This window comes from Accipiter gentilis, chromosome 30, assembly GCF_929443795.1.
Source record: "Accipiter gentilis chromosome 30, bAccGen1.1, whole genome shotgun sequence".
NCBI classification, from domain to species: domain Eukaryota; kingdom Metazoa; phylum Chordata; class Aves; order Accipitriformes; family Accipitridae; genus Astur; species Astur gentilis.
In genome coordinates, this window is record NC_064909.1 from 10,725,691 (window position 1) to 10,742,905 (window position 17,215).

Genomic DNA, 17,215 nt, shown 5'->3' on the forward strand with positions numbered 1-17,215 from the left:
GATTATTCCAGGTGAATCTGAGCACCAGTTTAATAATGTCCCTTGTGTTAATAACACAGCATTGCACAATGACTGACTGTGGCAATTTTTTTTTTTGCCCAATGCTAAGTATTAAGGAGGTGCACAAGTTCAAATAAAACATTGTTGAAATCTTCCTCCCCTCCTTAATAAATATAGTTAATTTACAATCCAGTAGCATGAACGAGTAACTTGATTATTCCAACGTGCATATTCTTGAATTTATCAACATCATCTGCTATGTTTCCCTTTTACCCAGCTTTCTTGGATTCCCTTTACAATTTCTCAGCCTTCTTCAACCTTGCCTAATCCAAATACTTTTGCATCATTAGCAAGTTTTGGCACACCATCATTCATCCAGTTTATTAGATCACCAACATACATGTTCACCACCCTCTTTTCAGAGTTGTTTCTACATCACATGGTAATTTAAGGTTTACATTGTTACTGACAAAAAAGAAAGTATTCTTAGTCATAAGAAGTAGTACACTCTTCGCGAACTAGAAAGGAGAGTTGCAGTTTCCAAAAGACTTGCTTGGTTCTAAGCAAAGCTCGGTATCTGAACTCTTCACATGAGCCAAACACAAGACTGTCACAACGTGTACAGGACATCAGGCTGTAGGTCGGTGTTCTCTTCTTCCCATGCCATCACCCATCCAACATGTCACATACCCGACTCCCTCCAGAAAAATCCCTTGGTTAGAAATCCTTCTTAATGCTACCTAAATTTATGCTTAATCAGTGCTAAGTTTATAGTCCCTTAGGTATTTTCAGAAGTTGCTCATGTATAGTTGGCTATAATAGGTACAACTACTTATTAGTGCAGCAATGACAAGGGAGAAATATATTTTAAAACAAATAGGCACATTCCTTTTACATGCTTTATGCTGCATCACAGTCTTGTGTCCTTAATTCCAGATGGCACTTTTAGCATTCATTTGCTGACCTTGAGAAACACTTTAAAGAGCAATCTTAAAGCCTTCTTTACTTTCCTCTGCATCTAAAGCCAAAAATACCAATCAACATCGTTCAGATGGCAAGGCATTCCATTTGCATAGTTACATTACCTTTATTTGACCACAATCTAATCTTGCCAATTCACTAAAATTGGGCCAAATTTCATTATATTATGCATGGACATTGGAAGTTGAAGACAATGAAATTAAAACGCTCCTAATCCTTCAAACCTTCACATTAAGTCATCCTCGACTTCAGCAAGTTTGCTTTAAAAATGCATTCCATTATACATTAGCAAGTAAAACCCAACAGATTTAGCTAGTGAAAATCATTCTCATTAATTCAAAAGAAAAATAGCTCAGCTGTGCTATCTTAAAGAAATCAGTAAAACCAATACTAAGATTTCTTGCCTACCAGAGCACCAACTGCAAATAAACAGATTAAAATTACCTGAAGGTTTATTTAAACAGAAGAGATGCAAGCAGAAGAAAAGGATAGTATGTACACATTTAACAAGGAAAGCCAAATTTGATTTTCATCTAAAAAATAACATCAATAACAATTTTGATTCCTCATATATTTAAGATAAGCTGTACCTTGTTATATCTTTTAGCTTAAAAATTTTCAGCAGGATCCAATATCCAGACGTTTCAATCATGAGCTCCATTTTGTCAGGTAGCTTTACAGTAAAAAAAACCCACAACAAAACAAAACAAAACTATCTCCAAAGACCAGATAGTCAAGCCAAATACTATCAAGAGACAGAAAAAAAGAAAATAACCATCCCAACCATGCACACAACCCAAAACCAAAGATGCAGCGTTACTGCCTCCAAATCACACTATTGCACAAAAGAGATGAAGACCAAGTCAACAAAAGCCCCATAACCTGATAAAGCACCTAAATGTCAGCTCTTGGACAGTTGGACATTCAGACTTATTGATGCTTTCACACTCCAGAGTTCTCCTCACTCCCTGCTACAGCCCAGAGGAAAGAGGAAAGGGGAAGAGTCGCGGACCGCAGTTCCCGCTCCCGGGGCTGTTCCCACATTTGTGAGGAGCCCTCTTCCTTCAGAGCGTGTGAGATGTCTCCTCACCGACCACCTCTTCAGCTCCAAGTGCACAGCAAACCAGGCGGCCTTAAGCAGCAGAAGGGCACCTGTGTAGGACAGGCTACACTCAGTCTGGACACGGATCGGATCCAACACAATCCGAGGAAGCTAGGAGGGCCCACTGCGTTTTGAGGTCTCCTGCACTAGGCACAGCAGGATGGGGTTAGACAGTGGAACCAAAATCATACTTTTATCGTGATCTTGGACTTCAGCTCAGGTCTACCTCAGTTCCTCTAGGATCTAGTCTTTGTTTAAAAAATACATCTATATTAAAAAATAAAAAATTCATCTACGAGGTGGCATCAGCAGCTTTCAGAGTCTCTGAGTAGAGAACCAGTAGATTTAAAAAACGGAAACCAGGCCTTTTCACATAAAATTTCAGAGAATCTTGTGCACAGGCATACTCCTCACAGGAGGAACACCTACAGGGTAATGGTTTGTTTTCACAGACCAGGAGCTGTTCCAGTGGAACTCCACAAAGTACAATAGGCCAAGGCACGCTGCACTTCACAATGGACCCGCACATAAAAACATTTTTATGGCATCTGTCCAGCATAAAAATTAAGCCTTTATTGAAATCTTCTTGTAATTGAGCTGGATACACATGCACAAATATATTGCATACTAAGTATTATAGCCTGGCTCCTGCAAAGACTTGTATACATGTTTATTATTATGTATATAAAAGAAATTCCATGGATTCAAAAGCCCTATTCATGAACGTGAATTTAAGCACATGGGTGGGTCTTTGCAGGACTAGGACCCATATGCTACTGAGCAGCGCTGCCTTCTGAAAACTTCTTACCTTTGGATACTATCAGCAGTTTATTAAACCCCCTCAGCTGACTAAGCCTTGCATCAGAGAAGGACTTGCTTCCAGCTGAGGAGCTGGAGTTCAAGTACACTTTTCACACTGCATATATCTATGCTAAACTTAAATCCAGACTAAAATGAGCTACTTAAGTAACATTTAATCAAACACAGCCTCGCTGGATAGGAAGAGAAACAGAATGAAGAGCAGCCCCTTTGGCTGTAGTGGTATAAAACAAACATAGAAAAAAGAAACCATAGAGTTACCAGAAGTATGTAGACAACTCTTTTTTTTTTTTTTAATATTAAATACTTTCTCCAAGATTGGACGAGCCATTGGCGGCCAAGACAATTCGCTAAGTGTACAAAAGCGGATGTATTTCACAGAAAGCCATTCTATACTTAAGTTACGATAACCGACTCACAGGCTTCTGCGGGACAAGAATGACCAAGAGAAAAGTCAGTCATTACTATCAACATTGGTTGCTAACTAACCCTCAGAAACAATACTGCACCAAAGCTATTCCTGCTACTATTACAGAAACATTTAAAAGACACTTTTAAAACTGTAAGTATAATGTACATGCAAAAGCTCAATTTGCTCAGTACAGAGATCAGTCCTCGCTCTGGCCCTGATTCTGCACCACTAGATCCTCTGAGGTTGCTGATCGAGCCAGTCATGCTCTCGAGCTTCTCACACACAAATGCAGTGGCGGAACTGACGGCCACAAGCTCTGTCGCAGATTTTGGGGAGTATCTTTTAGCTGATGGGCCGTGCTTCAAACCGTAAAGTTTGCAAAGCTCCCAACTTTTGTATCATGACCCATCAGGTACACAAAAGTGCCCTCTGCCTGCAAGCAACTCTGGCACAGCCTCCTAAAGAAACCAAAAAAAGTTCAAGAAAGTACTGCCAGTAACAGGACAGGGCCTAAAGCTTATTTGCATTACTATAATATCAACACGCGCTTTACTTTACACCACGTAACAAGTACTAGATGTCAGCTACAGGCCCCCCGGAGGGCAAGAGCAAAAGCTGTATAATCTGTATTTTGTCACTCATATTTGATAGGACATTCTCAGCTGGATAACCAGAGAGCAGTCCCTGCTGGGACTGCCTCCCCTCACATCTCTCCCCCAAAAGACCCGACTACCTTCTCGCATAATATGGAGGTTGGCAGGTGGTGACTTGCGATTTGGGGGGGAGCCATTTTATACGTATATTTTTCCAAACTCCAAAGAGCTTCAGCACGTAACAGTGCTTTCAGAATAACCAAGGCCAGTAGTGATTATCTGCATAGAGTTTAAAGGAAAAAAAGAACCGGCTTCTGGTAGAAGTCTTTCTTTCAGCTCTGGTTGCAGGCTACGTGCCAAAAATCCCAGAGAACTTTTTAAGCAACAACATATTGAACGCAAGCCTTCGCCGGTCACTGTTTGCTCCCACCTCGTTAAAGTTACAAACAGCTGAAGAGCCGCTTATAATGGAAGCCGACGAGTATTTTATGCAAATCGGAGATAAAACGCTCTCGATAGGAAAGCGCCGGCACACGCTATATCCACATACCACACATACATTATGTAACGCTTGTCCCAAAGAGACTCCAATAGAGAGAGCTACTTTGAGATCTTAAAAATTCATTGACTTCGCCACATCACAAATGAGAGCAGATGTCACCCTTCCCTGCCTCGCCGCGATCTCTTCTGCACAACTCGACGTTCCACACCGGCCGGGGACGAAGGGCCGGTTTAGGCTCGACTGTAACTAACAAAGACCAAGGTGAAGCCCCGGCCGGGGGGCAGACGGAGAGGGGCACGCCGCCGCGTAAATACCGGCAGCCCAGCGGAGAGCCCTGCCCGTCCCTAGCTATTTACAAATAGCTCTTGATTCTACAAATGCCACGTTATCTGGGCGTCTAGCAGATTAAACTCGCAGGCTGGACGGACCGTCCGAGGCTTGTTTATCGCAGGTCACCGACCGGCATTTGTAACCCAAGCTCAGCTATTTTCGTGATTTACAAACAGCAGCGTACGCGCCGCCGAGCCGCAGTTGCAGGCTGCGGCGCGCAACGAGCCTCTACGCCAATATCGCCTGTCGCGCACGCCGAGGAAAAGGCGCAGCTCCCTCGGACCGTTCAAAGTCGGCGCGGGCGGCCGACAGGCGCGGGGACGCGCCCGAGCCCAAACTTGAGCGAACTCGGCGGCGGCTCCTTACCTGCTGGCGCGGCGGCCGCCCGGGCAGCGCGGCGGCTCCGGCTTTGTGCGCTCCCGCGGGAGGCGGCTGTCCCGGCCCGCAAGGCGGCGGCGGCGGGACCCGGAGCGGGCGGGGGGCGCTGCGGGCCGCTCCCCGGGGGCGGTGGGGAGGGAGACCCGCTCCCGCCGCCCCGGCCCGGCCACCGCGGGGAACTTCGGCGGGGCGGCCGGGAGCTGGGGCCGCCGGTGGCGGCGGCGGCGGCGGCGGCGGCGCGGGGGGCCGGGGCACCCTGAGCTCCTGCTGCCGCCCGCGGGGTGCGGGAAGGAGGGAGGGAGGGAGGGAGGCAGGGCGGGAGGGAGGGGACTGGTGTCCCGCGGGGGCGAGCGGGGCCGGCGGGCGGGCGAGCGAGCCGGAGGCGGCGGGGCCGGGGCCGGGCTGGGGCTGGGGCCGGGGCGGCGCGGGGAGTCACGGCCCAGGAATGCCAGGAATGTGGGGCGGCCGCTGCGGCCGCGGGGCCCGGAGACGTCGGGGACGCGACTTGGGATTTCTTTTCTCTTTCGATTTTTTTCTTTTCTTTTTTTTTTTTTTTTTTTTTTTTTTTAAAACTCCCAGCCCCCCCCCCCCAAGGAAGGAGGAGGGCTGAAACCCACCCCGCGGAGGAGGGAAAAGGAGGGAGGAAGAGGAGGGCACAGGCTCCTGCCAATCCGGCCGGGTGCCGGCTGCAGCTCTCCCGAGGAGGGCAGAGCTGCCAGGCGCGGGGCGCCTTCCTCTCCTCTCCCGTCCCGCCCCGCCGCGCGTGGGGGCGCCGGGCCGGGCCGGCCGCGACCCGCCGTTGGGTTCCACGCACGTGTCGGGCCGGCCCGCGGCGGGAGGGGGCGGTGCCTCGCGGCCGGGAGGGAGGCGCGGCGGTAGCCCGGGGCGGGGGGGAGCGGCCCCGGGAGGAGTCGGGGTGGGGAGGCAGGCTGTGCACGCGTGGGCCTTGAAGGTCCCGCGCCGCCCCCCCCCCCCCCCAGCCCCCCTGGACGTAGGCAGGCTGCCACCCGGCTTCCCTCTTGCCCCTCCTGTGCCCTTCCACGTGCCCCGGCTCATCTCCCTCAGTCCTGCCTTACGGCGCCCGATTCTTCTCCGGCCCTCCCCAGCTTCGCGTCTCCTCTCCCCATTTCAGCCCTTTCGGTCTCCTGCTCGCTACGTGACCCTCGCCTCCAGAAGGGTGGTTATCCCTTGCTCCTCCAGCGGCGCAGAGGGCTGCTGCAGGAGGCGTGATGTGGAAAAACGCCCGTGGAGAAAACCTGAAGTTGGTTTGAAACGTGGCAGTTGGTAACTACATGAAATGCCCGGGACGCTCGATGCTCGGGCGGCGTGGGAAAGCCCTTCTGATGTCTGCTCTAAGGGAGAGAAGGGGCCGAGCGCCTGCCACGCGGTAGGAAGCAATGAGTACCCTCAGGAAGGTTGGGGCTGCCAAGAGATGTTGAGTCGCTCACACCGGACCAAGTAGGCTTACGAATGGTGTGAGTGTTAGAAATGTTGTGTCCATAGCTGATGGACAATTTGCAAAATTATTTTTGCCTTAGACTACCTTTATTTTAAAATTATCCACGCTCCGAAAAGTGTCTACAAATACTTCTGATGCCGGTGGGCACCTGCAGAAATGTCAGAGGGAGGTGTTCCTCTAAAACTGTGACAGTCCCAGAACTTAACGCCTCTTGCAAACAGGGGGAATTATGAACAATAGTGATGAATGAGAATTGGTACTATTTTTTTTAGTTGCTGTGCTTTTTTGCTACTTGTACGCCTTTCTGAAGGAGTACGTGAGCAAGTGTATTAAAGTCAGGATTACTCAGATTATTAATGGTAAGAGGATCAGGAGCTGAGAGAGGGAGAGATAGCACACATTCTTGACTTTGATAGATAAGTAATTGTATTTAAATACTGTATGTGGAATCACAGGCCTATGCCTTACCTCTGGCATAATAACATCATAATTACATTTTGCAAGGAAAGTCCTTTCTACCTGAGACTCAAATATTTTACAAACACCACACCTTAATGAAGTAATTATCCCCATTTTACATATGGCTACGCTGAGGCACTAAGAAGTAACCATTTAAGATTTTAACTTGAATTATACTTGACCATGTCTAGATAGAGAGCTTTCAGTAACAATCTGGAAGAAACTTTGGAATGAGATGGTAAGATGGATCATAGAGCAGCTGTGCTCTGGATTTATACAGTTCAGCTTTATGCCAGAAAACAGCTTTCCCCTACTGAGTGGAAAGTTGCATGAGAGGGTAGCATGCCTCAAAACTAGGGTTTAACTGGTTTGGTTTCTGTCAGGTTCTCTCCATACTGGGGCAGGTGTAAGGATGATGTTTTTAAGACAATAAATACTGACTTTTGCATCTGTGCCTCCAAGTGGTGTGCTGGCTACCTCAAGTCTTCTTGTCGAATTCCTGATTTGAAGCTGGTCACTTTCACTTTCATAGAGCTCTCTGCATTTGAAGTAAACTTATTTAATGACCTTAACTGCAAATGAAATAATGTTGCAAGAAGCATAAACGTGCTGACGGAGGGGAGGTTTTATGTATTGGTTATCCACAGGTTAGGGTCCCTTAGAAGAAATAAAACCAGCTAGAATAAGTAAAATCAGACTACTTGTCAGCAAGGGCTTTTACTAAAAGGTCAGCTCACCAAACTCGGCAAAGTGAAATGTATTTCAAACTTACCCAACCAAGAGAAGCTCCTGAAACTGGGAGTAGGGAACATCATTACTTTTTCATGAGATTACTTAATGCAGTGATTAATGTCTGTATTAGGCTCCCAGAAATTGTAGCAGTAGGTGCTTTAGTAAAACCAAGCTTCCCAGAGATTATAGCCAGTGACTGCAAAGAGTCTTCCATAAGGAAATCTGTTGTGTTGGTGCTTCTACCGCTTTCTGGGACCACTGAAACCTGGAATCTTTACATAAATCTTCGTTCCCTAAGAGCTGTCAGGAGTATATGACCCTGGGATTAACACCAACAGTTGCTACCTGCTACTTGGAGAGCGGTTTCATAAAAAACTAGATTAGATGTTCCTCACACTGTTGCAAAAATGGGATGTTAAAATGATACATATCATTGATTTGGTTCCAAACCTCTGCGCTGGTTCAGATTTGTCCAGAAAACTTTGATGGCTAATCTTCTATCACTCGTATGTAGGCTGGATTATGTACTATCTTTCTATGCTGCTAGGGAATTATGTTACAGCAATTTTTTTTTTTTTTTTTTCTGAAAAGGTGACAACTCTAAATTACATTTAGAGACTTTATTGACTTGCTGTAATGATTTATGGAATTTACCTCCAAAATATTCCCTCTGCTCTGGTATAAATTAATTTTTATACTGGTTCCTTCTACAATTTCATCAGGGTTATTATATTAAGATGCTCTACAAAACAGTAGAGCAGATGGGAATTAACTTATTGACATAGGACTGTACCTCAGTTTCCTTAGCTACCAGTCTTCGGTCTGATGTTGGGCATGTAGCAGCACATCCCTGTGTCTTAATTTTCTTCTCTGAAAATTGAGATAATGATAGTGATCTTAAGAACATGCTTTTTGATTTGCAGATGAAAGCACTGCATAGGAGACTTTCCCCCCTCCCCCCCCAAAAAAAATTGTGAATTTGACAGGCCTGAATGTTGTCTCAAAAGCCTTATGAAGATGAAGCCCAACATCATTCAGCTTGACCAAATGGTTAACTATCAGCAGAGGAAAACTGATTTTATCTGGGTCAAAATACAGGAGACATTTATTATGTCAGTATTATCTGAAGCTATGTGCAATGAATTTTGACGTGTCTTAGCACCTTGCTAGTAAGACCTGTATTAAACATATTTTGAATATGTTTAAACCGAGGCTAAAGTAATTCTAGAGTCTTGTTATAACATGGAAAAATCTCAGTCCTTGTTGGTTGGTGAAACCATGTCATAACCTGTTTCGCATAAAACTGTCTTTAAACTGTGCTTAAGCAACAGCTGGTGGTTTCTCCTGTGAACAGTAGATGATGTTTAATTAGCCTTACAGTCATCTACATTACAATCAAATCAAAGAATGCAGTTGCAACACATTCCCGATTTGTATTGTAAATGTGACCCTAACTGTGTTCCTAAAATCTCTGTCATGTGCTACAGCTGGGTACACTGACCTGATTGTAACGTAAGCAGAAACTTAGTGCACTAGCAGAAATTCCCATTCCTAAAATCATATTTGTTCTTTATAAATTGATACTTTTAATGTTTGAAGCTTACCACAAGCAAAAAGGAAGGTTTACTTCTCTAGTATTCTGTGCTCTCATTAATTATTCCATTTAATAGTGCTTCTCAAAATCATCTCTTAGAAAAGGAATTTGGATTACACAATCTTGGAAAACAAACCTGTTGCCACCAAGCATGAGCTAACATGTTATAGTACTCTATGGCTTATCACAAGTAAGCCGGCACCCAGTTTTGTAGACCAGAAAAAGTCTTGGTTGATTATCTGTTCAAATAAACTATGCTGTGTTGAATATTCTAGTTTGCTTAGAGTTGTATTCTGCCTGAGGACTTACTTAATACCTGCGCCTCTTTTCAGCTCTTCGGTGAGAGTTGTAAAATGAAAAACTTTTTTAGCGTTTGTGAGTAAAGTAATGATCTTTTGATTCCGCGGTTGTAAGTACCCTGAATGGAATTTAGACTACGGATATACCTTTGTATGCAACTGTTACTGCTGTCCAAGCTAGAACAGCCTAATGACAAAATGAAGTAACATTTTTAGAGTTTTCATGGATTATCAATTTGGGTACTTTTAAATGTATCATTTAGCACAATCATTAGATCTTCAGATTCCTCAAAACAGCGGTCTCCTCAGCAAAAAAAAAAAAATAAAATAAAAATTAGTAGCTTTTAACAGAAGCTAATTTAGCAGCATGCTTAGAAGTCAGAATACACCACTGATTGGTAGGTATTTTAGTGGCTGCTCACTTCTGATAATCATAATCTTTATGCGTCTCAGCATGGATTCAAGTGTCTGACTGCAGGCACTCAGTTAAAATATTCTGTTGCTACTTGGAGATAAATGGTTTCTTGAGAAAGCAAAGAGCTAATGTTATAATCTAAAATGTGGGTTTGGGACTGTCACAAACTTGTGTAACTTGAATCGAACCAATAATGTTTGCTTATCTCTGTGAAATGGGTGTAAGACCATGCTTGGATATAAGAGTGCTGTAAAACTCTGAATTTTAAGACTTTCTGAAATTAACAGTGAAGTGCACTGTAAAAGAATAAAACCTCAGCTAGATGTACCTTAGCTTTTTGAAGTCTGTATATTGTTTCTAAAAGAGCCCCAATTCTCACTCTCACTTTTGGTCAAAATTAACAGGAAACTTGCTTTGAGTTGGAGCGATTTGGGAATGCTGAGAGGTATATATAAATATTGATTATTTTCTGTGCTGACTATCATTTTCATGATACAGTAGATACCCTGGAAAGATTTAAAACACACACAAAAAAATTCCTGGAAAGAATTAATATAAAAATGGTATGAGAAATACCAATAAAACTGTTGGAATTTAGTCTTGGAAGAGGTGAGGAGATTAAGTGATAACAAAAGTCATTAAGATGTAGAATGCAGTTGTTTTCTCCTTGCGTATTTATTCTATTGGATCATTTCAGTTAGTGGTTCATAAAGTATGGCTGTTTGAGATGGGTTTCCCACTGCAATTAGTTGGGTGACTGAAAACTTACTCTAGAACTTGCCTGTAAAAATGGCAGAAGTAATGTTGAGGTGGTTATGATGTATGTAAGATAAGGAGGCATACTTTTGTCTTATCTGTTCAACCTTTTAACAGAGAAACATTGGAAGATTTTAGAGACAGCATTAAGATAGGTAGAGGTTAATAAGTGTTAATAAGTGATTAGATTAGTTTGTCATGAATGGTGTAGGTGATGTTCTTAATTATTTCACTGACTGATAAAAGATTTGACCAGTAGGTGAACACAATAAGTAGCAAGTATAGATTCTGAGATAATACCTACATAAATGCTATCTATGTATAACTTTATATGTAAATATATATAATAAATACATGTGTATAATAAATAAGTGTGTTTGTATATATATATATAGGCCCTAACAGAAGCAAAGTATGAGCTCAAGGCTTTAATTTAGGTAGTTCATAGGAATGGGATGTTCAAATGGAGATTAGGCACAGCAAGGGCAGCCATGATAAATGATCGAGAACTTAGAGAGGTCAATGAAGAAACAAAACTCAGACTTTTGAAGGCAATTGTGCAGATGATGGCCACATACCACTGTGAGAGTTGGCCTTTGAGGAAAAGAGAACTTAAAAAGTAGTTTTATAAAAAAGTTAATAAAAGAGTTAAAGGTGATAGAGGGAGGAAATTACTGATTGTAAACCAAAGGAAAAACAGATCTAGAGAGCCCTAAGAGGAAAAAAGTTATGTAACTACCAGCAGGCATTTTCTACATGCCCCATTTAAAAAAAGTTGGTGGTAAAGATGGAAAGAAGCAGAGACGGCTATGAAAGGTGTACGCCTTTTAGTTTATATGTAGTGCGCTTCTGTCTTAACCACTTTTCTCTCTCGCTTGAACAGAATGATACTCAGAGTAGATGTACCTGTGTATGGTTAAAAGTACAATCCTAACAAAAATGGAGGCCAAAGGAGATGGAAGCTATGGACACATGAAAATCAGGGAAGAGTGGGCCATAAAGGAAATAGGTTCCCATTTTACCAAATGCCCCCTGAAACCTGATAACTCATTGCCCATAAGATATAGCAGTATTTGATAGTGTCATGAATGTATTTTTTGGTGTTAATATCTGTAGTGCGAAAGATTTGCTTGGTATTGCCATTTCTAGCTGGCAGCAGAACTATAAAGAGGGAATCTACCATTAAGAAAAAACAGGTCCAATCTTATTTACAGTTCAGTAAGTGGTAATTTGAAGCCCTAGACAATATGGCCTTGATGTGTCATATCATAATGTAATTGCTGTAATTATTTATCATTTTCTTCACTGTACATTAGTTTTTTAAGCATTATGCTAATGGCTGTATTCACAGTGTTTTAAAATAAAGTTTTTAGAACAGGAAGGAAAGACATAAATACCTTTTCACTACTGTAACTATTGCTGTAGCTGCAAACCATTCAAAGTTCTTCAGGTCAAGACGGTGCACTTAAATAAAAAACATTTCTGTATGTTTGCTTTCTTCCTCCACCCTTCCAATACACTAACAAGTGTTAAACAACTAACAACTCCCCCTTGTTTTCAGTCCTTCATACTGTCAAATAATTTTACTACTGTTTATGGTAATGAGTCTGTGTAACTGCTCAGCAGCTTTAAATTCAGAGGTTAACACTTCTGCAGAAGTTTGTACATTATTAAAAATCACGATAATGCTACACTGCATGCTAAGGTCAGAGAATATTTTCCTGTGATGAAAATAATTCAGAATAATTGCACTTAATATGTAAGAGATTTAAGTGAAAGCAGTAGCTATAAGATAGTTTTATCCTTGTAAAACACACAAGTTATAAAACACAGGAATACATTTACTGTGGGAAGGTTTCTTACTATAACAGATAGGTGTTAAGGATTAGAGCATGGGGACTTAGGGTGTTCTTACATAATGTTTTAACTGGTCTAGGCTGGTGTTGCCACAGTCCCGTCTGCTCTCTCTCCTGCATATCCCTGTTCCATCTGTTAAGCTGGGTCAGGGATTTATCTGACCCCACAGTGCGGCAGTTTGGAGTCCCAAGCTGTATACAAGCCTATGTTACCAGAAAGGCCTTTGCCTAGAATAATACCCCTTACCAGTTTAACCATCTCAGCTGGCAGTTCAGATCAGCACTGAAGCTGTCATAAGGGAGCAGTGGCAGCATGCAGGTGAGGGACAGGAGAGAGGTTGGCAATGTGGCAACGTTGTCTTGACGTGTTTAAAACTGCCAGGAGCCACACCCGTAGGTTCCTGTCCAGCACCTGCATGTGATTCAGTGTGTCACCTTAGACAAGCCAGGTAACCTCAGTCACCTTCTCAGTACTAGGAAACCTACCCACTGGTGTTTAGTAGGCTATACTAGGCAATGTGATCATCAAACAATAGAGCAGCTATAGGTATTTTCTCCACTAATATGTTCATCCAGTTGACCCTAGCACTGGTGTCAACATGAGCACTTCAGTACCAGTTTCCATTAGTAGGTAAGAAATACTATAATACTCACTAGAGAAACACTCTGTTTCGTTTGGGAACAAAATTATAGTTTATAATTTGTGATACACTGTGGTCTCTGATTTTGTTAATGAACTGTAAAAAAGATTGTGCAGGTCACTTTAACCTTTTTTAAGAGCATAAGACTGTTAAGAAGTCTAAGGTGTAAGGTCCTCTAGGCATCCTAATGGCATCCTTCTTTACATTCATTCTGTTCACCAAACAAGTTATGGGGTTCTGTGGAAAAATGCAGTTGTATGAAGGGCTGGGCTTTATTAGCTCAGACTTAACCTTGCAACTCCAGTAGTAACACCTAAACTGCCGTCTTCTCAGTTACCTACCCACATTGGCAGAGATGGAGAATTTTGTTTTCCAGAGGCAAGAGGCATTGCTTGGTACAGGGTGGGGTTTGGGTGAGGCTAAGGGAAATGATCTGGTTTTCTTCTCTTTCACCCCCAACCTGGCAGAGTATCTGCCTCTAGTGTCTCAACAGGAAAGCTGGGAAGCTAGAACCATGTCAGATGTAGAGTGCCTGGCCCATTTCTCTCTTTCTGGGTGAATGGGATTGCTCCAACTCCTCCGGTGCTCTTTGATGTGTGTGCATGTGTGTGTATGTGTATATATATATACACACGAAATAGGCTTTACCTGACAGATTCTGAGTCTGCAAGGAAGCATATGGGGCAAAAGCTCTCTCTGGTTTCTGCTCCTTGTAGTGTCCAACCAGGGTGGGATTTTCTCATCGGAAGCTCTTTCCCTTTCTTTCCCTTTCAGTTTTGTTCCATTGTGTGCTCTGACATAAGCTGCAGTAATATGAATTCAACCTTCAGTGTTTTTTTGTATTCTACTTACTGTTCTGGCCCTTTACCAAAAATTATAGCAAGGAATGCAGGTAAGAAAACGTAAATGGTGACTTTTAACATTTGGTAAGAACTGAATGGAATTTCAAGGACAGAGGAAAGCCACTTCACAAGGTTGAGGTAGATTTCTCTGCTCAAAATCACAGGGTGCTCCAAATCATGGAATTTTGAGAGCTTCTTAGAAAGACCTGAAGAATTCTAGCCAGTAGAAAGTAAAAAAATAATTACAAGTGTTAGGCAAATTGATGGTTGCTATTAACACCCTTTATAACTTGTTATCATTTCAGAGTATTAGATCTTATTCTTGTATCTTGTACTTCAATCTTGCATTTACTAATATTTTTGTATCTTATATTTACTTCCGATTAACTAATACATATAATACTTATGAAGCAACTGTGCAAAATAAGGTTGATAAGGCAAAAGAAGCAAGTTTCTGTACTCTTAGGGAGTCCTTTTATCTGTCATAATAATTAGTTAATTGCTGCAATAGTGAAGGATGCCAAATATTAAATAACTGATTTGCAAATCATTATCAACACAAACCCAGGACAAATCTGACCATTCTTAGAAATAGGCTTCAGAACAAGTGTTCTCTCCTATTTAAGTTTACAACAGTGGTCAGGTTCCTTTTTTTTTAGCCTCAACTATCCAGGTATTCATCAGACTGCATCTTAAAAGCTCTGCACACACCATGGTTTTCAGGCCTTGTAAGAACCCTGAAGGCTGTCTCTACTAATTTTTCCCCTCTGAAAAATATGCCACCAATCTTGGAAGTTAAAGCTGTTTCACTGAAGTGCTCCCTGAAGGATTCATCACGATGTAGTAGTTTAAATGCCAGTGCTCCCTGTCCATCAGTGGTCCCACTATAATAGCATCTGCACTAACTGAAAACTCTTCAACTTCTACAATTGATCAAGTTACAATTGATTAAGTAACATTTGTTACTGTCAAATGAGAAACACTTAGTGAATATAACCTACAATGGGTATTTACTTCTCACAGAACATTTGCCCTGTGTCCACCAAGCAGGGGATCCCCTTCAGTTCAGACTGGTCCTCAGCTTTCACAAGTTATTTGCCAATACAATGTTAGGGTTTTCCCGCTCTTCCACTAGTTCCTGCTCCTCTGCTGTTCTGTGCTGTCCCCTCAGTAATGCCTGCACAGTCATCTTCTAAGAGTGCACAAAGTTCACCATGGAATTTTCTAGCTTTTTTTTTTTTTAAACTGTAGTTTGTTAAGAGGTATTTATGATGGATCGGTTCCATCAATTCGATGGCTTGTTTTGTTCTGGAGCTAGTTTAGAGATTTTATAACAATGTGCTAGTGAGTTTGTTGCACCGTGTTTATTTATAATCGGAGCTCTTGGAGCTGATTGGTGAGCTGTTTAACTTATCAAGGAAGATTTGTTTAACTCAATTTCCTAAATATGATTAAAAGAACAGTCCTTGAGTAAATATTCTTAGAATGATTATGAGAGGCAAGACATTTAATTAGGTGGAATGATAATCAGATCAGTAATTCCCAGATTCTGATGGAAAACATCATTGTGTTTCAAACCTGACGACCCCCTCAAAGGGGTGGTTGTGGGGGGAAACACCAGAGGAAGCATTTGGAAACCAGTCACGGGCAGCCAGGGAAGTTCACAGCAGCTTTAGAATGCTTAAGCCTTTGCTGTTGCCATTTACATCCTATGATCCGTGTTAGAAAACTTAGGAAAAGTGGTGGTGTTTGTTTTTTTTTTTTACTTTGTGTTTCTACCCTAAGAAGGGTAGAAAATGCACAATATTGGGCTGAATTGCCTCCCCCCCCTCAAAAAAACCCCAACCCCCAGAAGCAGTTTGAGCAGAACCAAGTACTAAACCACCTCGTGATCCTTCTGTAGGTCTTTCCAAGTGAATGTGTTACCATCGGGACACATTTCTTTTCTTTATCAAAACTCAAGTTCTCTGTGGGATCGGGAAAGTGATTTTGGATAAAAGGACTGACGCTGCCGTTACACCCCCGCCCCCATCCCCGACACCTGCTGCCCCTCCGGCTGCGCCTTCCTCACAGGCCTCTCCTTCCCGCCGGGCCGGGCCGTACAGCGGGGCTCTCCCGGCGTGCTGCCTCTGCCGGGGGGACGTCGACCACCCGCCGCTGGCCGGGACGCTGCCCGGAGCTCCCTCACGGCCGGTCGCCCCGCCCAGCTGCAGGCAACGGCCTCCGGGGCCAATCACGGGCCGCCCCCGCCCCGTCCCTGCGCTGCCACTTCCAATGGAGTTTGAATGTTTCCGAGCCATCCAATCACGAGGGCAGGGGACCTGGCGCTGCGCCCTCGTCGCTAAGGTGGCGAGGTCCGGGTGGCGAGTGGCGTCACGGCGGGACCAATCAGCGCGCTCGGGCGCGCCATTGCTTGGGCGTGCACAAACGGCCGCCGGGGCGGCGGCAGCTTTGAATTGCGGCGGAGAGCGCGTCCTGTCGTGGCGATCGGCTGCGCTCCGCTGGTCGCCACCGGCGCTGAGGGGCTGTGGGAGCCGAGGGAGCCAGCCAGCCAGCCAGCCAGCCAGTCAGTGAGCAGCCGGGGTTTGGGCGGCTGCCGCCGAACCCCGCTCAGCGTTTGACAGTGAGTGAGCGATCGAGCGAGCGAGCGAGCGGTCGGGCGGGCGGGGGCTCCGGGCGGCTGTGCGCCTCGGCGCGGCCCGGAGCGGGGGTGTCAGGCAGCCCGAGTGGGCCGGTGCGCCGCGGTACGCCGCGCGCCTCGCAGTGTCTTCCGATGACGCCTTAATAGAACGGGTGAGCGCCGTTAGCGGGGCGCTGCCCCGGCTTTCCCCTGGGGCGGGGGTGCGTGCGGCGCCTGCCTTCGGCGCGGTGCGTCCCCGTGAGGGGGGGCCGGCAGGCGGCAAAGCCGGGGAGCCGCTCCCTCAGCCGAGCCAGGGTCAAGCCCGGTGAGACTCGTGACACCCGCGGCCTCACAGTCCTGGGGGGGGGGGGCTCTGTCCGTCCGTCGTCGATCCCTAGTTTTATTCTGAGGCAACTTTTCTCTCA

At 44.4% G+C, this 17,215-nt stretch overlaps 1 protein-coding gene across 1 annotated transcript in view; it reads left to right on the plus strand.

The window, feature by feature from the left end:
* Positions 1–16,734: 16,734 nt before the first annotated feature.
* Positions 16,735–17,215, plus strand: part of CENPF (centromere protein F) — a 49,361-nt gene continuing 48,880 nt past the window's right edge. Inside the window, exon 1 of the mRNA XM_049833604.1 lies at positions 16,735–16,793. The gene's annotated coding sequence lies outside the window, so the exon portion shown is untranslated. The remainder of the gene's footprint in view (positions 16,794–17,215) is intronic.